The sequence below is a fragment of the Sapajus apella genome, unplaced genomic scaffold (assembly GCF_009761245.1).
Source record: "Sapajus apella isolate SASKATOON/1434 unplaced genomic scaffold, GSC_monkey_1.0 scaffold4, whole genome shotgun sequence".
Classification (NCBI taxonomy): Eukaryota; Metazoa; Chordata; class Mammalia; order Primates; family Cebidae; genus Sapajus; species Sapajus apella.
The window spans coordinates 39104554-39127336 of record NW_022436944.1 but is presented as its reverse complement, the minus strand read 5'-3'; the positions used below and the strand labels follow the sequence as shown (position 1 = coordinate 39127336).

Sequence of the window (22783 nt, the reverse complement as noted above, 5' to 3'; positions counted from 1 at the left end):
AAAGACTTGTACCAAAATGCTGCTACGAAACTTTCAAGGAACAGATTTCTTTGAGCACCGAGTAAAAGGAAAAAGTCAAGAAACCAAACGAAGTTTCCCAAGTCATTCTACAAGTCAAGCAGAATTAATACCTGATATCAAAATTAAGAAAAGCGTGTCTACATAGGAAAATTGTTAAAATAATATTACATAAAAATATATACAAAATTTCTAAATGAAAGAACAGCAAAGCAAATACATTTCTTCCATGTAAAAAGAAGGAAGAAAGAGAAAATATATACAATTAATAAGGTTTATAAGTTAGTATGTGGAAGCTGAGGCTTCAATTTTTTCTATATTATGAGACATTGTCAACCTCTGAAAGGGAAATTTGGAGGAGAGTCATGGAAATCTGACTTTTGAGGGGAATGGAGACCATTAGAAATAATAGTGGCAGACAGTGGGAGGGTGAGCTAACCAGAGAAAATAGCAGGATTGCAAGGTAGTATTGTCTTAAAAGGTGGGACAGGCCGCGCACAGTGGCTCACGCCTATAATCCCAGCACTCTGCGAGCCTGAGACAGGAGGATTACGAGGTCACAACATAGAGACCATCTTGGCCAACATGGTGAAACCCTGTCTACTAAAAATACAAAAATTAGCTGTGGGTGGTGGCACGCACCTGTAGTCCCAGCCACTCGGAAGGCTGAGGCAGGAGAATCACTTGAATCTGGAGATTGCAGGAAGCCGAGATCACGCCACTGCACTCCAGCCAGGTAACAGAGCAAGACTCTGTCTGGAAAAAAAAAAAGGTGGGACATAACTGCCCTATGGCAGGATTTTCTTCAACAGTGCTTGTCTGCTTGGTTACAGGGCATTGAGAGTTGTGGTTTTGCAGATGGGGCAAAAAAAGATAGCATTGAATGAAATAACAACTATATAAGCTGGAAAAGGAAAGAAGTGAAAAGCAGAGGAGAAATGAAGAAATAGGTCAATAATCTATAAATCCTGCTGTTGGAACAGAATGGTGAGAGTAGTTGCTAAGTATGATAAGCTGCTGATAAGAGTAATCAGAGTAGTTGATAAGATAGGGTATTACATAATTATATTGTGGAATACTATGTAGCAATTTAAAGAAGGAAGTAGATCTATATGCACTAACATGTAAAATTCTCCAACATATACTGTTGAATAAAAAACCAAAATAGAAGTTAGCGTGTGTGTATGTGTGTGTCCCCTACCAAACTATGCAATTGGAAGGAAAAGGGCTTATAATTTTTATTTTACTTTCCTACAGTTTGATATTTTTACACCTACTATGATTTTAATTTTAAGAATATTTTTAAAAGCTACTTTCATGTTAGAAAAATGGTATTCATAATTCCTTTATGTACAGATTCTACTGATAACATTGTATTTGTTTTTATCCAGTGTTTTTTGATGCAATTTTTTTTTTTTACAAAAGGGAATCACATTGTGCATACTGTTTTTAATCAGCTTTTTAACCATTTCCATGGCATTAAATATTTCTCTAGTATCATTTTTAATGGCTGAATAGAGCCTGGTTGTTAAATATTTATGCTTCATCCAGTTCTTATTTCTACCAAAAACACTTACATAAAAATCTTGTAGCTATAATTTTGCAAACATCTATGACTATTTTCTTAGCATGAATCCCCTAAAGTAAGAATGCTAGTTTAAGGGTTTTTATGCAAAATTCAGAGGCGTTCAACAGATATGGCCAAACCGCCTTCCAGAAAGATTTTAAAAATTTACACTCTCACCAACAGTATACAACAGTGGCTCTTTCCTTGCCATTTTGCCAACACTGAGAGTACGATTTCTTTAAAATGTTGAAAATCTAGTTTTTAGTATCAGGTCACCAAAACTAGACTTATCTTGAAGATAAGCATTTTTAAAACTGTAACTCTATATTAAATTATATTTGCAAACTCAAATACTATAGTGATGACCTCAGAGCAGTCCGTTTGATTCTGTGGGATGAAGAAATCAGGAAAATATTTGTGTACCTATTGCAGACCTATTGCAAAGCTTCTGTTCTTTGCCAAGCAGTTGCACTAAAAGATTGAGGATTGGGTTTTCAAAGTCTCATTCTAGCCTCCAATGAGTATAATTATTGAAATTTAAATATAGCTTTAAAAACTGCGCATTGGACCTTTGTGCCATTGAAGAAGGTCAAGTTCAAGCCCCTTATTTAAAAAGACCTCTCCCTAAGAGATCACAAAAGGAAGCCTATTAACATTACATTTTTCCTTTTTTTCTTCTTTGTTCATTTTAAAACACAGCTAATACTGACTGAAAACTAAAATTGTAGAAAACAATCATGGCTTATACTTGGTTGATGCAGCACCAGAATTGAGTGTGCTGCCACTGAACTAACTGGACATGATTATTAGTGGAAATCTTTGTTGAATTATCCATCTAAACAAAGCCTCACTGTTTTGCTTTCTAAACACTACTAGAAAGGACCATTAAATATTGCCATCTTAGGCATTTGGGGAAATTCAAAGTTTGGTATGGCTAAAATTTGGTTACTAAACATTCTGTTATTCCTATAAAGGACATAAGTTTTCAAATAGAAATGCTGTTTGAAATGTTTTACCATTAAACTTCAAGACTATGAAACAGTCTAATTTCAAAAAATTATTTCTTTTGGAGAGACAAAAAGATATTTGCTTGCTATTGCTACAGTTATGCTGTATATATGCAAATGAAATAATAATCTACTGAGAAAAAGATGAAGATGATGGTTGCAAATGGTTTTATTGTGTAAACACAGCCATACTCTTCAAATTAATTATGACAGTGTTAACTTTTATTGTTCATTCTCATGTAAAAATTTCAAAAATGCTACAATGCTGAAAAAAGAGTAGCTGAGGGAGATCAAAGAGGATCAAAAACAATTGAAACCTCTGGTGTCTTAGTAGTTATCAAAGAAAATCATACATCTCTCAAGACATTCAATACTTATTTATTTCAGTAAAAACACACAGCTGAAGCCAAAAAGAAAAAGAAAAAAGATACCACAGTAAAATGCTATTTTTGCTCTGTAGTTTCACCCAGGATCTTTTCATATGTGTAAAGATCTGCTTATGTTACTTAAAAAATTATTACAAAACCCTAAAACTAAACTTTACTTTTTCTACTAATTACCTATTTTTTTTCATTATCAAGCTCCAATTATAAAAGGTCCATGTTATCCATGTCTATTTCATTTTCTTTCCAGCACAACTTTTTGTAATATAACAGCTCTGTCAAAATATTAAGTTGGTAGCTTCAGCTGAGTTACCACGTAAGAGTGATGCCACGCAATAAAGAAGATGCTAGACCATACGGAAATTTACCAAAGCGGATGTGCTAAAACCTGGTTACAAATTTCCTGGAACCCCTCACCCACCTCAAGGATGTAAGTGTCACGTTTGAGAGATGAAAGAGGAATTTCAGAAGAGGATCACTTTGAAAAGGACTGCTCGAGTCCATTTCCCAAGGGAGAGAGGACACTGCTGCCTCCTTACCCAAATCTAATGAAAGGCAGTTTGTGGCGGGGTGCAGTGGCTCACGCCTGTAATCCCAGCACTTTGGGAGGCCGAGGCGGGCAAATCCACAAGGTCAGGAGTTCCAAGACCCGCCTGACCAACATGGTGAAACCACGTCTCTACCAAAAATACAAAATTAGCAAGGCGTGGTGGTGCATGCCTGTAAACCCAGCTACTTGGGAGGCTGAGGCAGGAGAATCACTTGAAGCAGAAGGTAGAGGTTGCAGTGAGCAGAGATCCCTGTGCCACTGCACTCCAGCCTGGGCAACAAGAGTGAAAGGAAGGAAGGAAGAAAGGAAGGAAGGAGGGAGGGAGGGAGGGAAGAAGGAAGGAAGGAAGGAAGGAAGGAAGGAAGGAAGGAAGGAAGGAAGGAAGGAAGGAAGGAAGGAAGGAAGAAGCAGTTTGTTAGGGACCTTAAGCTGCTGCCTGGCATATGTTCCTTGAAGTTGGGGGACTCCAGGGTCCTGGGCTTGACTTCTCTAGGGGAAGTTAAAGGAGCCTGGGCAGCATAAAGGAAGGGGTATGGCTGGCCTGGGAGGTAACTGCACTTTCCACTGACAACAGATAAATGTTCATGAACCCTAAAGTAAGAGAGTCAGATTGGAGCAATTTAAAGTTCTTCCCAAAGGACATCTGAGAGAGTCTGTGTGGAGCAGACTGTAGAAAACCAGGGCTGAGAGGGAGTGGCTGCCAAAGGAGATACTAGCCCATCAAGGGAGTTTCAGAGAGGCCCAGCAGAGAAAACACTGACAATCTCCCAAAGCATCTGCGAGAGAAAGTATCATTTTTAAATGCCTGCCAGGTATAGAGAGGGTATCGCCATCTTAAAATGAGCCCAGTCATGTGGGTTTTCTGCTTCCTTTATGCCTCTCTGCTCTAAGCTCTAGTGGGTGACGAATGGTCATAACAAGTCACAGAGTGAAGACTGGGAAAAGAAAGAAGAGTTCATTTTAAATCATTTGATTAATATCAGAACTGGATTCTCTGATTTCTGAGATGAGACTGCGGCTAGAAGTGACCAGAGGGTTTTCAGTTATACAAAAAAGGCCAGAAGAGTCAACAGGCCTTCTCTAGTTTTTAACTTGGGACAAGGAAAGCTACCATCTTTAAAGGGAGTGTGGAGAATAAAGTTCACGCTGCTGATAAAGACATACCTGAGAGTGGGTGATTTACCAAAGAAAGAAGTTTAATGGACTTACAGTTCCACATGGCTAGGGAGGCTTCACAATCATGGTGGAGAGAGCAAGGCACATCTTACGTGGATGGCAGCAGGCAAAGGGAGAGCTTGTTCAGAGAAACTCCCATTTTTAAACCATCAGATATCAAGACCAACCTGACCAACATGGTGCAACCTCATCTCTACTTAAAAAAAAGAAAAATTAGCCGGGTGTGATGGTGGGTGCCTGTAATCCTAGCTACTCAGGAGGCTGAGGCAGGAGAATGGCTTGAACTCGAGAGGCAGAGTTTGCAGTGAGCCGAGACCATGGCCACTGCATTCCACTGCACTCCAGCATGGACAGGAGACTCTGTCTCAAAAAAACAAAACAAACAAAAAACCCCACAACCATCAGATCTCATGAGACTCACTCACCATCACGAGAACAGTGCAGGAAAGACCCACATCCATGATTCAGTCATCTCCCACTGGGTCTCTCCCACATGTGGGGATTATGAGAGCTTCAAGATGAGATTTAGGTGGGGATACAGAGCCAAACCATATCAAATTATATCCCAGGAGTCCTAAATGCTCCCTTGCTTTGTTGAAACCACTTTCTCAATACCAATAACTTTTAAAAGGCAATGTAACACTGTGAGAAAATGAGTGAACTTGTAATCACAAGATCTAAAATTGAATTCTGGATTCACACCTAAATAGCTATGTGGCCTTGACCAAGTTATGAAACTCTCTGAACATCAGTTTTTTCATATATAAATGTAAAAGATTATAATAGTTAATTCCTACTTTTTTTTCCCCCTCTTCTTAGTATTTTTCTTGGTTGAGTTCTCCAGAAATAGTATCTACGAGAAGGATTCTAGTGCAAACCTGGGAGTTGATCCCAGGAAACCTAGTAGAGACGCAGGAATATAAGACATGAAATGAAGTTAATAAAGGGTGTGCTATGAAGCCAGTTACCACTGGGCAACAGAAGCTCAATCCTAGTGGGGAACCCAGGGAGAGATGGTGTAGACAAGCACTGTACAATAGAAACACAATGCAAGCCAAATTGGTAGTTTAGAATTTTCTAGTAGCCATATTTAAAAAGTAGAGAAGCTGGGTGCAGCTCATGCCTGTAATACCAGCACTTTGGGAAGCAGAGGCCAGTGGATCACCTGAGGTCAGGAGTTCATGACCAGCCTGGTCAACACATAGAAACCTGTCTCTACTAAAAATACAAAAACTAAGCCAAGCATGGTAGTACATGCCTGTAATCCCAGCCATTTGAAAGGCTGAGGCAGGAGAATCACTTGAACCCAGGAGGTGAAGGTTTCAGTGAGCTGAGATTGTGCCACTGCACTCCAGCCTGGGTGACAGAACGAGACTGTGTCTCACAAAATAAATTAAATAAATAATGAGTAAAGAGAAACAAGTGAAATTAATTTGAATACCCTATTTTATACAACACATTAAATCTAATGTATCACATTTCAACATGTAATAAATGCAAAAATTATTCATAAAATTAAAAAATAAATTTTTTTGACTAAGTCTTTAAAATCATGTGTGCATTTTATACTTACAGTGCAACTTGATATGAATACCAATTTTCATCTTGATTTGTATTCAGGTTTCATAAAATTTACAATTGAAAAAATAGTTCACACAGCCAAGTTTTTATCAAACATGCTTAAAATGTTTTCAGTAGCTGAAACAAGTATCATTTTAATATTTTAAATTAATGAAAATCGAATAAAATATAAAATACCATTTGTCAGTCACATTAGTCACATGGTAGTGGCTACTGTATTGGACAGCACAGATACAGACAGTGTTTTGGAGTTATTCCATCTGAGGGACAAAGATGTTGGGGCATTCATCCACCTCCGGACCATGCTTGGCTAGTGGCTGTTTCTGGGGCTGTTAATAGCTATGCACACGACTGAGCTTCCTTACCACCAGAACAAAGCTTCATGCAGATGGGTGCAGCTGTTCACATAAGATGCCTTTTTTATGTAGAGGTGAATGCCCAAGGGATGTGGACAGAGCACTGTCAGCTTCTGCTGCCTTATATAACCTCCATTTTGTCATATATTGTCATTTTTCTGAAGTCTCTTTTCTTTGATTTCTTAGAAGCATGAGACAAATCCATTTTTGTTTCATATATCTCTCACAGTTCAATCTTTCCACTGCCATTGATAGTATACTGTATTTCAGTGGCCCTGCCTTACGTAGCATGGTTTGCCGCATTTGCAGCAATTTCCTTAAAGCTTATGTCCAGTAAATCAGTCATGCCACCAGATTTGGGGGCTGTTGGTATTTATTATGTGGCCACACCCACTCTAGTCTCTAGAACCAAATCTGATTTTAAGCGGAAAAAATAAGCTCCAGCTTAATATTGTAGGACTTGACACTTAAGTATCTCAACACTTAGTTCCACTCAGAGCTCAATTCTCACACTCTTGTACCCATGAGACCCATTCAAATGTAGAGGCCGTGGTTTGCTTGTTTGATTTCTCTAGTCTCTTTTCCAGGTCCTAGCCTCATTAATGACTCTATTTCCTGATTGCAGGAAGAATTCCAGCCAGCCGACTTCCCTGGTCACTGTGCCTTATCTGCTTGCCCCATGGGCTTCTAGACACTTTGTGTCTCTGCCCCTCCCTGCTTGATCTCTCAGTGCTCCTTAGTCTGTGTTACCCGCTGCTTTCTGGGTTGTGTAAGACTAAATCCCCTGGACACCATGTTCTGCCTGCCAGATTAAACTTCCTCCCTTCTTCTCTTCCCTGATCTATGCCACCTAACTTAGAGGGCCGTATTCCAGGTATCTGTCTCTATCACCCTGTCCCACACCCACTGCACTTAACCAGGCCACATAATAAATATCACAACCCCAAATAAGAGAGCTTCTACCTTCAAACTTAAATTAATGCATGTAAGTTATTGTCACTCTTCTATCTTTCTAATCCATCTGCACTATGAAGTCATATTCATTTCTTAAAATCCTATACTTGACATGACAAAATTTGCAGTGTAGAACAAAGACTGGCAAACTTCAAATGGAAATGGCCAGAAAGTGCATATTTTAGCTATTGTGCACTGCATATTTTCTGTTGCAACTACTCAACTCTGTTATAGCATGGAAGCAGCTGTAGACAATATATAAATACATGGGCATGACTGTGTTTCAATAAACTTTATTGGACACTGAGAGGGCACCAAAATTTGAATTTCATATCATTTCTAATATGCCATGACACATTCTTCTTCCTTTTACATTTTTCAGCCACTTAAAAATGAAAACATCATTCTTAGCTTCTGGACCATACAAAATAGTCAGAGGACAGGATTTGTTTGGCTTTCATAGGTTCCCAGCTCTTGGTGTAGAACAGGGGCATCTAATCTTTCGGTTTCCTTGGCCACAGTGGAAAACGAATTGTCTTGGGCCACACATAAAAAACACTAACACTACCGACAGCTCATAAGCGAAAAAAAAAAAAAAAGTTCAATGTTTAAGAAACTACAAATTTGTGTTGAGCTGCATTCAAAGCTGTCCTGGGCCACATGCAGCCCCAGGGCCATCGGTTAGACAAGCTAGGTATAGAAAACAATTTAGTACCTAGTGGACCATTTCAGATGCAACAATAACAGAAATGTAAGGAAAAGAGATACATCATTGAGATCCCTTCATAGAAAAGTCAAAACTTAAATTGAATCTGGAAGACAGAAAAATAATTTGGATGATGAAAGGAAAAAAGGGTATTTCCAGTCAGCAATAGCATGATGAGTTGAGTGTGGTATTTAATAAATGATGAGATTATGCAGACAGTCCTTGTTATTCACCAACTATTGAGTATCTGTTAAGTGTGTGTGTGTGTATATCTATATATAAACTCACTATATAATATATATATATACTCACTATATAATGTATATATACACACACACATACATATATTTGTATGTGACCATAAAGTAGATAAAATGTAAATATTGCTTCTTCTTTTCTATTCTTGTAGAATTGCTTTTACAAAAATATTAAACCTTCTCCTTCTAGCCTTCATGACTCAAATTCTCTTCCAAAATTTTTTTCTCTGTACTTCTTTGATCTTTATTCTGGATGTTTTCCTCAGATCTGTTTTCTAGCATCTAATTCTTGCTCTCAATTGTGTCTAATCTCATGTGTAACACTTCCATTGAGGTTTTAATATCAACAGCTACATGGGTTATTTCTAAAATTCCATTTTTCCAAAATCTTCCTTTAGTTTCACACTGTCATTTTTTCCTTAAACAAATTAAACATATTTGTTTCATACTATATTTTAGATTTTTAAATTATCTTTAGTTTTTAGAGTGTTAATTTTCTGGGTTCATTGCTGATGAGGATTTGTTTCCTTGTTTCATAATTTTTGAGAGTAAACTGACATTCAATGGCTTTTTATCTGAGAGACTCTCATGCTCAGGTTTATGAAAACATCTTTCAAAGTGTTTTTCATTTGCCCCTGCCAAGCCCATAGGAGTGTCACCCATTTCATAGTCATTTCTACATTCATTTCTTAGCTCCTATGCCATATAGGTAGTATGAATTTGGGTCCCACAACTAAAAAGAGTGCGGGTTTGAGTTTGATAAATTATAAGTGATTATTTTCCTATTCGTGGCCCCTAGCATAAGGGGTACACTTCTTTGACACCTCTCAGGCCAATGATTGGTGTTTTCTAGACCCTGTGTTGTTGAGGATGCAGGATTCAGTTCTGGTTCCTTCAGTTCCAGGCCTGAAGCTTTCTTTTCTGTCCCAGCAATGGCATTACAAGTTTAGTCCTGCCCTCCGGCCCAGGGTTTCGAATGTCTACAGACCATTGTTTTCTGTGCTGACATCTGGGAATTTTCCTTGTTTGAGTTTACCTATACATTTCATACATTTTAAAAACTATTTTATCTAGTATTTCTGTATTTAGAGGGCAAAAGGAGACTTGCCATTCACTTCTATCTGACAAATTATCCAGAAGACTCAGTGGCTTTTATTTTCAAGGTGACAAGATAAACACATGTGAGGACCAAGGGGGTGAAGATTTTAAATGTGGACGGGAAGAAGGCAAAGATTCTAAAAGGGCAGAAAAATAAGATTCCATCAGAGAAACAGAAGACTGAGACGTCTCTGTAGATAGATGTTTTGTTTGTATGTTTAGCTTTTTATTTTGAAATAATTTTACATTTACAGAAGATTTGCAAAGATAGCACAGACCTCCCATAACCCTTCCCTCAGCTTCTAATGTTAGCATCTTACATGACCAGGGTACAATGATCAAAAAAAAGAAATTAACATTGGTACAATATCATTACCTAAATTACAGACTTTAATCAGATTTTGCCAGTTTTCCACTAATGTCCTTTTTCTGTTCCTGGGTCCAATCGGGGATTCCACATTGTTTTTAATTCTTCATCACCTTAATCTCTTCCAATCTGGGACAATTTCTCTTTTAACATTGTCTTTCATGACACTCTTGACAAATATCTGTCAAGTGTTTTGTAAAATACTCCTCAATTTGCATTTGTTTGGTTTTTTTCTCACGATCAGATTGAGGCTATGTATTCATGGGAAAGATACCACAGAGGTGAGGTGCCCTTTTCCGTGCATCATAGTCACCTTACTTGTTGTCAGTATGTGTTATCACTGGTGATGCTGACCTTGACCATTTGGCTAATGTGGTATCTACCATGCTTTTTAATTACTGTAAAGATTTTTTTTTCTTGAATACTATAATTAATTGGGGAGAGAGACTTTCAGGCTGTCAAATAACGATTTTCTTTTTTCTTTCTTTTTTTTTGGAGACAGAGTCTTGCTCTGTCACCTAGGCTGGAGTACAGTGGCACGATCTCTGCTCACTGCAACCTCCCCCTCCCGGGTTCAAGAAATTCTCCTGCCTCAGCCTCCCAAGTAGCTGGTGTTATAGGTGCATGCCACCACACCCAGCTAATTTTTGTATTTGTAGTAGAGATAGGGTTTCACAATGTTGGTCAGGCTGGTCTTGAACTTCTGATCCCGTGATCTACCTGCCTGGGTCTCCCAAAGTGGTAGGATTACAGGCATGGGCCATCACACCCAGCCCCAATAAGCATTTTCTCCCAAAACATTGTCAATTAATTTAGGCATGCATGGACAGATCCTCCCTACAGCAATGTTTCATCGGTGTTCTAGTGTTCTCACAATGATTTTCTATTTCCATCTTTCCTTTTGTATCTATTATTTCTAATTATTCTGTAAGAAGTTGTCCTTTCTCTACCATTTACTTTTATTCAATCATTTATTCATATCAGTATGTAGTAATTTGTGTTTATTTTATTCTGCTTTATTTTAGGTTGTTATTTATTCTGTTATTTTAGGTTGGCTCCTGTGTCCTCTCAATGCGCCCCCGCCCTTTTCTTGAGTACTTACTTTTAGTTACCACAACATCCTCCAGGTTCTTCTTTTATCCCTGTCCCAGCCCTAAACAAATCATTTTTCCACAGAGCTCTGTAATTGCATTAAACCATAGTGGTGTATAGTTTGAACCCTCTCCTTTCATTTAGGGAATGAGAACAGAGTCAGAAAAGCAGCTAAGGATCTTCAGATAAGCCCAACATTCAGAGACTGAGTAGAGAAGGGGTTGGGAGCCAACAAAGGAAAAGAGAAGGAACCGCCAAAGAAATGGGAACAAACTCAGAGCATGGTATCAGGGAAGCTGAGAAGACATCCACAGCTCTAACTTCAGGGTCCTCCAACATTTTCTGCCTGATTCCTGCCACCTTTATCTATTCTCTCTTCAGGAAAACAAGTATCTTCCAGGTAGATATCCTTACTGTCCTGGCCTAACCAAATCTCCAACTCTGCTAGAACTGCAGTAAACATAGCCAGAACTAGCAAATTCAGCCCCATGGATGTTATACCCGCATCTCACAAACTGAAATGTTTTTCCCTCCTCTCTCATACCCAAATACCACTCATCTTTCCAAAGCCAGGGCAAGTCACAGCTTTTCTGGAACCTTTTCCCAAACTTTCAGCCTACATTTTCCATTGCTTTTTATAAATACCATGGTTCTTATCTCCTCAGTCATTTCAGTACTTGTATTATATTCTTTTAAAATTTTTTGTTTCATATAATTTATTACCCAACAATACTGTGGTTCCTTTAATTGAGAGCCCATACTTCATACCCTCTGGTATGCATAGTAGTTAGTAATACGGAACTACTAGCAGACATTTAGTAAATATATGTCAGTTTAACATTTATATCAACAAATCAACTGGTATAGATAGTCATCGAAGAAAGAGTTGAAAACTGGGAAGATTCCAGGAGCTATCTTATCTATTCAGGAATGTTCAAAACTACTCCTTAAGATGCAAAGTTGGAATAACTATCAAATTCCTCATGGCCTTTGTCATATTACAAGAAAATGTAACCGGAGCTACAGCAATTCTCATCTCTCACCAGAAAATAATTCATCAGGATGCATGGCTGATCTATTAATAAAGTAAGTCATTATAGTATTCTACACAACCCTATCTTGCTTTGTTTTACAACTACCTAATTTTCTATTTTCAAAAGCAACTACTTGTTATGGAAAACGAATATACAAAGTTATTGTATTTTTAAAGGGCAAATTGGAAGCATATTAATGGAATTTATTTTTTTAAAGTGAATGATTATTTTCCTTATTAAAAACATGTTTGTTTGTTGAAAGGTCAATAAAATACATATGAGAAAAAAAAAATGTATTTCATAATCCCACACCCCAAACCAGAGACAATTAACATTCACAGTATAATACACCATGTGTGTGTGTGTGTGTGTGTGTGTGTGTGTGTGTGTGTGTGTATATATGGGTATACGAGATGATTTTATGCAAATTATTTTGTAACTTACCTTTTTCACTTAATGTTTAGTATTTTCTCACATTATTAAATACATTTCTACATTATCTCTTTGTGGTAGTGAATGGAATGTCAAATTGGATGTATCTTCATTTACTAAACTTCCAGTATATGCCACACTGTGATAAACATTCTTATGTTAAATTGGGAACACAACCATAATTGTTTCATTAGCATAAATTTATAAAAGTGATCTCTCTGTATGAATAGCTTTATACAGCTTAAGGGTTTTCTTGTTTTGTTTTTTAATGACCAGTGCCCACCTGCCCATCAGAAAGGTTATGCTAATTTACCATCCCAATCATTAGTAGTTAAAGCAACTTTCAGACACTGTATAATTTCATAGTTCTAAAAAAATCATGTATCTTTCTGAAGAGTCTCTATAAAGATGATGAAATAATGCTACATTTTCTTTTTCTTACTATGGGAGTTCCCTTTTTCCCTTCAACTTTTATAAATTTTTAAGTATTTTGCTTCCTCATACAAAAAATGCAAAACAACACACATTATTTAGTATGAGCAGCAAAGAAAGTACAAGGTCATCTGAGCAGTATAGTCCAACAGAACATGGCTGCAGCTAAGGAACAATAATGAAATTGATTAATCAAGCTCCTAATTGTAAATTTCTTATCAAGAGACATTATTTTTAAGTAAGTTTTCCTGCGTTTTTTGGTATTATCGGTGTATTTGCATGAAAGTTAATATTTTGCACTTTTGAGATTTACCATTTTTTCTTATAAAAGAGAATCAGGCTTAGCCAACACCTGCATGTGCACAAACACATCATGGAAAGATAGTTGACACATTTAAAGTAAGAAATAATGTTTCCCAGTAGCAATGTGATTATTATTTATTTGTATTTATATTCATTTATATACTCACCTTAACACAAACAATTTTCAATGGCAAATTTATTTTTTTAATAGCAGAATAAGAAAATAATTGGTTAAACTTACTATTTTAAACAAACCAATAATTTCAAGACAAAGAGAAATACAAATATGTCAATATGATAGCTCTGCTTTAATTTAAAATTTGTTTCCATGAATTGTCTGTTCCTATCTAAGTCACAGGCCTTCATAGCTAAGAAACATATCAAACATACTTAATATAAAATATAAAAATAATTTAATAATTTTCAATTATTAATTTTTATTGCAAGAGAAAAATGAGCATAAGTACTCATTTGTTTAAACGATTTGTTTAAACAAATCGTTAATATATAAACTTTTCCATTTCTATAGATAAAAGTCAGAAGAGCAGTGTTGGACTAAGATTACTGTTGAACAACTTTTCAAACATTTAATCAGGCTGCAGTTTAAAAAACTAGCCCACTTTCCCCTTCAAAGATCTGAAAAGCAGAGCATAAAATCAACCAACATTTTCCTTTCTACTCGCCCAGCATCAATCATGGGTGACAATCTCTGCAAGATTGCTTTAAATTGAACAATCTTTTAAACTAATATTGTATTCTTAAAGAGAGATGAAGTTGGCGTCTAAGAAAAAAAGAACCACTTTATTAATCCCCAGAGAGATGTTAAGAAAGCCAAAGATTGCGTAAGCAGTCTGTTTGGCAGTGGCAATAGCATAAGGAAAAGCTATTACTAAACATGACAGGGCCCACCAGGTTGCAGAGATCTGCACATACAATCCCATTTTGCTATTTGTAATATTATTTATATTTTCTACAAATTGGACAATATATTTTTGGTAGACAAAGTTGCTTCTAAAACAAAGAAATACTAGGCAAAAGAACTGATGAGTGATTAGCAAAGTCAGGTCTACTCCAATCAAGCACACACAATATTTGTAAGTCATGTACCGTGTAAGATTGCTAGAGTGGCTACAGGACTTCTAAGCAAGACTCATGCTTCTCAAAAAATACCTCCCAGTTTAAATGCTAAGACAGTGGTTCTGCAAAACGCATGCTACACCTTGGAAGCTCCTAATATTATGGAGTAAAAACACACACACATCTGAATGCAAAATGCTTTATTCTCTCATTGTAATTTTCCAAATTTTAAAATGTATTTTTTTTATTGATATGGGTTGTCTCTATGACATGAGCAAATTACCTGTTTTTTTAGAGTACTTTTTTTTTTTTTGGTAGATTAAGGGTACAAATTGAAAAAATGAAATATCATTTTCCAGGAACCATAGTCATTACAAACTTTTGGAGGAAGAAACAAATTCATGTAAATTGGTACTGTGCAACTAACTCAGTAATTCTGAGCTTTAGTTCCTTCTTAGTAGAAAATGAATTTTGTGTGTGTATGTGAAATGATATGACTAAATACGGCGAGTCTTACTGAGAACTTAAAATTAAACTCTAAAGGCAGCTTCACTTATATCCAGTGAATGCCTAGGGAGTCCATCTTTTACTGCATATCACTGTGTGTAATAATGTCCTATTTTGATTAATGTGTTTCTTCTTTGTTTAATTTGTTTTTGTTTCTGGTCTTATAGAAGTATGGTATATTTCCTCTGTCTTTTTAATCTGACCAGTAAGCACTTTTCCTTTTCTGAATGTGTAAAGGAGAGAGGAGATACTTTAGACTCCTGCTACTCAGAGACCAGCAGCATGGCATCATCTAGGAACTTTTTATAAAATCGGATTAATGGGCCCCTCCCCAAATATACTGAATCTCAACCTGCTTTTAAACAAGATCCCCAAGAGATGCAAACACAAATCAAAGTTTAAGAAGCACCGTCTTGAAGCACCCTTTCTCCTCCCAGTTCTGGTATTCCCCACTCCCACCACCGCACCCCCCACTCCAACTGTTCTTCCATTTAGAAGGAGATGCAACTATGTGAACAATGGCCCATTTGCAAACAGACATGAAATAAAGGTAATTATATTATATTAATCTACTCTCTGTTTATGACCTCCTTCATCATCTAGAAACATCCACCCTCAGGGTGGGGGGGATTTGAACTAGTAAAGAAAGACTATAAAGAAAAAGATAAAGAGAAAGTTAATGCTCAGCCCATAACATCCTAAGTGGAATGTTTTATTTATGAAAAGATAAACGATTTTAAAATTCAAGTTTATTAAGAGAAATAATGTTTCCATCATCCCTTCCTTTCCCCCTTTTATATCACAAAGCAAGTGGATGTAGAACATGGGTTTTTTTCACGGACTAGAGAAGATATCCATTCCACCCATTATCTAGGCCATGATTTTTTTCTTATATTAGCTTTATTTTTAAATAATTTTTTGTTTACAGAAAAGTTACAGAGATAGTAGAGTTCTCGTATACCCTTCACTCAGCTTTGCCTGATGTTTATATTTTCTATAATCATGCTATGAAGTTGGAGATTACAGAATTAACATTAGTACAATATTCAGATGTATTCTGATATCCCAGTTTTTCTACTGCCCTCTTCTTTTCAGCGCAACTTATGAATCCACATTAAACTTAGTGCATTAACGTCCTCCAAGTTGTGATTGTTTCTTGTTCTCTCCTCGCCTTTCAGGACCTTAACTGTTCTGAGGAGAACTGGTTAGGTATTTTACAGAGTGTCCCTCAATTTCAGTCTGTTTAATGTTTTTTCATGATTAGACTATCCTTTATTTTTTTCTCTCATTTTTTTTTTCTTATTGCATTTTAGGTTTGGGGGTACATGTGAAGAACATGTACATGCTGCCTTCCTCCCCTTCACCTATATCTGGCATTTCTCCCCATGCTATCTCTCCCCAATTCCCCACCCCCCGCTGTCCCTCCCCTATTTCCCCCCTATAGACCCCCGTGTGTGAAGCTCCCCTCCCTGTGTTCATGTGTTCTCATTGTCCTTATAGCTTTGGTGGAAGAAAACAAGAGAGGTGATGTTAGGTCATGAATGTTTATTCTTGATGCATAAGGATAAACTCTGGAGGAAATAAGAAGCTTCTTTTTCTGGATCCCAGAGATGGCAGGGAGAGAAAAGAGACAGAAATAGGGCAAGTAAGTAAGATGATCTTAGGGTTTTCGTTTTTATTCTCTTCTCAATACACACCTTTTTGGGGCTAACCCTTATGGGAAGGGCAACTTAGTTCCAGCTAGATGGATACAGGGTTATCACAGGTCATTGGGTTAGTGGCTCACTTTCCCAGATGAAGGCTCTGGGAAGTTGTGTGCTGGTAAATGTTTAACAAGTGGCTGGGAGGCAGGGAGGTAGGGGAAGGTGAAACACTGATTTGTTGTATTTGCCAATTTCCATGATGTAAATAATCCTAACATGGCTGATTTCAAGCTACCCAAGTGATGTCACTGAATGCAGAGTTGGGAAGCACTGTGTGGCAGTGCACCATCAAATACCATGATGTGATATTTCCACCATACACATATAATAGGCATAGATAGTAGTAACGTGTAGAACAATAAATAGGAAGTGATACGTTGGGGGGCACTATCTTTATTTTTAATGTAATTTATTTGGTTATAAGTTTATAATATTTAATTTTCAACAATGGCTGCATTTAAAAGCTGGCTCACAAAATCCCTGAAAATTTAAGAATCAGCTAAAGTATAAGCAGCCTCCAGCAATCCCCTGCTTCTAGAAGACTGATCGTTTGGCTCAGCACCACATTCCACGTGACTCAGGCGGTACAGAGGTGGCAGCAGAAGGTGGGTAGCTATATCGGACTTAGAAAGCATCTGTCTTGTCATAGCTTTTGTGTGGGAAGCAGGAGTCACCAGGTTTCTTACTTCCCCACTTAGAGTGTTGGTGGACTGGCAGAAGTCTAGGGGAAAAGAGGTGATGGGGCCTTTTTGATGTTAGGGGAAATGTTCAGAACTATGGCAGTAGTGGTAATGGCCAGCACACAACATTCCAAAAGATCAATTGGGTTCTAGTTATATTTCAGTGATCCTAATTCCAGGGAGAAGACAAATTGAGCCTCTCTATAGTAGAAACTATTAATTATTTAGAGGCTAGTGCATGATCCAAAGGTGCCACAAGATTATAATAAAACTCCACTCATGTACCCAGAACTATATTGGGAATGAGGTGGAAGAGGGAGGTAGACAATCTGAGAAAGATTGTGCATTTTCCTATAAGAGACTGTGTCATCTATAACAATGTCACTCAAAGTGTGGTCCAAGGGCCAATGCCAGTTCACAAACTGTTCCTGTTCAGGGGTGAGGTAAATACAGATGAAAGTTCATGTTTAGAAACTTTTATCATAAATTGATATTGCCATGACATCCTAGTATGTGATCAGTGGACTGATCTTGTTAAACAGGATATAACCAGTTCAGATGGCACTGGCATGGTGAGTTGCTTCTTGCAAAGGCTGGTGATGCACAGTAGGACTATGTATTTGGTCCATGACTGGAAAAATCAATCAGTTTGAGGAGCATTAATCTAAAATACTTTTTAAATAATCTCTTTTGGATATGAAATAAACTGAATAGTTTGAAGCAGAGGTTCTCAAAGTGTGGTCTGTGGACCAAAAATGTCAGCATCACCTGGGAACTCATTAGAAATGCAAATTCTAGGGCTCCACCTTAGAGGTGCTGAATCAGAACCCCTGGGAGCAGACCCAGTAATCTGTGTTTTAACAAGCCCTCCAGGTGATTGATGCATGTTTGCATGTCTGATTTTAAGAACTACTGGCTTCAATGCTGAAAGTGAAAGAAGTTATGTTCAACCTAGAGAAGAATGAAACACTATTAATTAAGTGTAAATTATCCCTGCCAGACTGCAGAGCTGGAGCCCATGAAGAAGATCAGACCAGGTAGGAAAAAAGAAAGAAAAGTAAACTTTCTCTGCATACTGTAAATGATATGCAAGTGGATGAGGTCGAGATATAGAGTTGAACAGTTTTAATGGGTGATCATTTTGGATTTTTCTCTACAAGCTTACTATTGTGGCTCCACATCTTTTTTTAGAAGGAGTTTCTCTCTTGTTGTCCAGGCTGGAGTGCAATGGCGTGATCTCAGCTCACCGCAACCTCCACCACCCAGGTTCAAGCAATTCTTCTGCCTCAGCCTCCCAAGTAGCTAGGATTACAGGAATGCTCCACTACACCCAGCTAATTTTGTATTTTTTTGTATAGACAGGGTTTCTCTGCGTTGGTCAGGCTCGTCTCAAACTCTCAACCTCAGGTGATCCACCCACCTCAGTCTCCCAAAGTGCAAGGATTACAGACGTGAGCCACTGTGCCTGGCAGGCTCCACATTTCTAAGTATAACCCACTTCCCACCCCACATCAACCTATAATTGGTAAAAATAGAGTCACAGTACTAATAACAGGGGAGTATTTCTCTACTTTATTCTTACCATACAATTGCTGGCTTTCTTCACATTCCCTATTAATAGCTCAGGAGGTCCCCTTGGCTAGTTTGTGTCAGACATCTCTCTCTCTCTCTGCCTGGGTTGCTTTCCATCCCTAGTACTCTTAGTATATAACCTTCTCCAGAGCTTCTGCTCCTTCCCAGGCAAGGTTGATCTGGTTTTAACTTAGTATCTGGTCAACCTGGATATTAGCCATATTACAGCCCAGAGGAAGTTATTTCTGGTCTCTATTTGGGCTCCATTATTTATTGTGGGTTGCCACAGGATCTTTTGAGACAAACTCTAATGTGCATACAAGTCACTTAGGGCTCTTATTTATGTGCAGATTCTGACTCAGCAGGTCTAGGATGCCTGAGTACCTGCATTTCTAATAAACACCCAGGTGAATCCTACGCTGCCAGTTTCTGGACAATATTTTGAGAAGCGTGGTTGAGAGCAGCGATCTTTCTACTTTTATCATGCCTTTTCCCCAGGTCTTTAACACAGGTTAAATGGCAGAGTCTTAAGGTGACCAGTTGTCCTGGCAAATCAGGATGACTCGTCATCCTAGCTATCTGGATTGGTCATGCTAGCAATCTGAACAGCTCACCTCCTGCCTCTCTCCTCCATCTCCTTCCCAACTGACCCATGATGCCTCTGTCTTGACTCTCTCCTCCTTAGGATAAATGTTTCCCTTGAGGCTCTTCACTTTTTCCTCCATGTAATGTGCTTTCCTTTGGCACATCTGTTATCGACCAGCCCTAAAGACATAGGTGTTTGCAGCCAGTGCAGTTGGCTGAGTACTACTTGGTGTAGTCTTAGCTGCCTACTTTAAACCAGTCTGGAAGGCTCCATTTAATGTTTCCCCAAGTTGGTCAGGACTAAAGTCTTACTGCTCTCTCTGCAGATAGTCTGCTCTCATTTTTTAGTCTGCTTTCATTTTTTTTCCACATAAACATTCTCATCCTGCCTGGCCTCTGCAGACCAAGTGGGTTTCCCCAGTGCCTGAAAACAATGCTTGTTTTGCTTTGCCTCTTAGGTAAGTATGGAGATATTATCTGGAAATAGGAAAAACCAAAATCTTCATCTCTGGAGCTTGGCAAATACAGTGTGTTTTCCAGTACTTCTAACTGTCCTTTCAATGCTGAAGTCATAGATATTGTAGGTACAACCTCCTGCTTCATCATCCTAGAAACAGGGCTGTGATTATGTCCACCCACAGCTGAAAATCTTCATTAGCACTGAACTTACAGTAAAATAATTTCCAAACTCCCCACCTCAATGCAAAGTCGTGATTCTCAAAACTTTGCTATGCATCAGAATGACCAAGAGGGAAACAGACTGCTGGGTCCCACCCTGAGTTTCAGATTCATAATTCTTTTTGCATTTCTAACAAGTTATCAGGTGGCACTGACACTGCTGGTCCACAGATCACATTGTGAGAACCACTGACCCATTCTAGCTAGCCATATTCACATTCCTAACGCCCAGTTCTAGTTCATACTTCCTAAAAGAACCCCTCGTTCTCATATTGCTTATATTGTGTGCTTTCCTATTCCATACCTTTGTTTAATTAATTTATTCACCTATAAATTTATTCATTCAACCAATGATTAATTATTTCACCAAACATTTCTCAAATACCAAAATGATTGGCTCTGTCAAATTCCATCATGAAATTTATGGCACAAGGGAGAAAAGGAAAAAAGATACCCTTTTCATTTATAGAGTGCTTCTCGGTTTCCAAAGAGCTTCCACATCCAAGCTCCCATTTGATCTTCTCCAGAGTCCTGAAAGACCAACAGGGCAGGGATTATTCTACATCTCTTACAAGTGAAGAAGTTGAAGCCTAGCAGGGAGAAGTAGGTCATCCAAGGTAATGCCAGCCTGTATTTCCAATCCGGGGACAATGGCTTTTCTCTCAATTACACTACAGTGTGCCTCCCCTCAGCATGTGCAGGGGATTGGTTCCAGGACTTCCCGCAGCATACCAAAATCCCAGTATATTCAAGTGGACTCTGAGGAATACACATGGAGGAAAAGTTGGTCCTCCCTACACATGGGTTTTGCATCCAGCAAATACTAAATTTTCGATCCACTTTTGGCTGAAAAGAATCTGCTATAAGTGGACCCGCACAGTTCAAACTTGTGTTGTTCAAGTCATGCTTTAGTCATGGCTCACTGTATTCCCTCACTCCTTGTTTTCCAAATTATACCGATTCTTTAAAGCCCAAACACCACCTACTCCATGAAACCTTTTCTGGTAACCCCAGTTAAAATAACTTTTCCTGCTTAAAACTAAGACAGTGCTTTATTTTGTCTCTCAAATGGCATTAAAACAAACAAACAAACAAAAAAAACCTCCCTTTCTAGATGCCAATGTCCTTGAGATCAGAACAATACCTGACTCTCCTTTGTGTCTCCCATAGCACTCAGTTCTTGGAGTTCATAGTGGAAATTTGATAAAGGACTGAGAAATGAAGGATGATGAGAATTTTACCTGTTATTAAAGTTTATTCATAAGATAATCAATGAAGGATATAGGTAAAAATAAAAGTAAGGCTGTCTGTTATCTTTTTCTCTCTACCTCCATAAATGAGGGTGAGAAGGACTAGCATTAATTAAGTGCTTGCTGGGTGCCAGGTGTTTTATGTTATGGCATTTTTGCCCTCATAACCTAATAGACGAATAATAGATCAATACAATTATGATTTTCAAGGAGAGGTACTGACGCTCAGGATTGCTTAGAAATTTGCCCAAGTTCAGACATTGAACTCATGTTAGAGAGGGAAGCAAATCCAATTCCATTTAAACTCTTGTGGCAAAATAAACACATGAAATTGCTTCTAATTATACTACGACAATAAGAAATTATCCAGTATTTACCTGTATTAAAAAGCGATTCACATGCGCCAGTAATCTTAAGGTCGAGATGTTTTTTTCACCTTTTTACTGCTTTTTTACTGATTTACTACTTGCTGGTTGAATCCTTTGATCCACTTTTTCAAGAAGGAAAACACAATTTCGCTACTACCAGACTCTGCTTCTTCATGTGACCAGTTATCACTGGTTGTGAAATGCTGGCCTGAGACTTAGATGTAAATCTGTCTTAATAATTACTATTGTGTCATAACAGAACTTTCCTGTTAGAAAAGAGTGTGGAAGGTTTGGGGTAAATCCTGGAATGGGTTAGGGGAGGCATAAACACAGAAATGCCTTCATGAATAAGACTGAAAGGAATAATAACTTCAGCAAAAATGAAAAATACATTAAAGCATTGTGTTAAATATTTACATATGATAGAGCTGAGAATTATTGGGAAGTTTAACCCAAGGACTTGGCTAATGAATATCAGATGGACTTAATGGAGGCAATTAAAACGCAGACAGTATTAGTGAAATGGTGGACTCACCTATAAGGATTCACATGCGGGTTCTGCAGCTAACTTCTTCCGAGAGCAGAGGCCTGCAATATCATGAAAACCAAATCAACACATTAACAGTGACCGTCCTCACAGATGTATGAAATGCCAATTTGTATGCCTTCCTCTTACAGGCACTGCAATATCTTCCCTAGTAAAACCTGCCAGTTCCATTGGTAGGGTGTTACAAGGTCTTATTTCACCAGACATTAAGATAGCTAACCATAAGTCTTGGTAACCTAGCAGACACACATATTCATTTTTAAAGAAATAACTTCAAGTAAAGAGGGAATTCAACCAAAAGCTTCCAAAGATTTTGGATATGCCAGGTGGAACAAAGAGTTTTAAAGCACATTTCTAGGCTCTCTGGGGTGTTTAATTCACAAAAATTCCTTCATAGCAATTCTTCTATTTTTTTTTCCCATTTATTTATTTTATTGCATTTTAGGTTTTGGGGTACATGTGAAGAACATGCAAAATTGTTGCATAGGTACACACGTGGCAGT

At 37.9% G+C, this 22783-nt stretch overlaps 1 protein-coding gene across 4 annotated transcripts in view; it reads right to left on the bottom strand.

Moving 5' to 3' along the window:
• LOC116537348 (homeobox protein cut-like 1) overlaps positions 1 to 22783 on the bottom strand; it is a 40893-nt gene that overhangs the window by 3129 nt on the left and 14981 nt on the right. For all 4 annotated transcript variants that reach the window (XR_004263084.1, XM_032259458.1, XM_032259469.1 and 1 more), the window contains 2 exons: positions 22269 to 22321; positions 20570 to 20646 (listed from right to left, as the gene is read on the bottom strand). The gene's annotated coding sequence lies outside the window, so the exon portion shown is untranslated. Of the gene's footprint in view, positions 1 to 20569; positions 20647 to 22268; positions 22322 to 22783 lie in introns of those variants that run through there.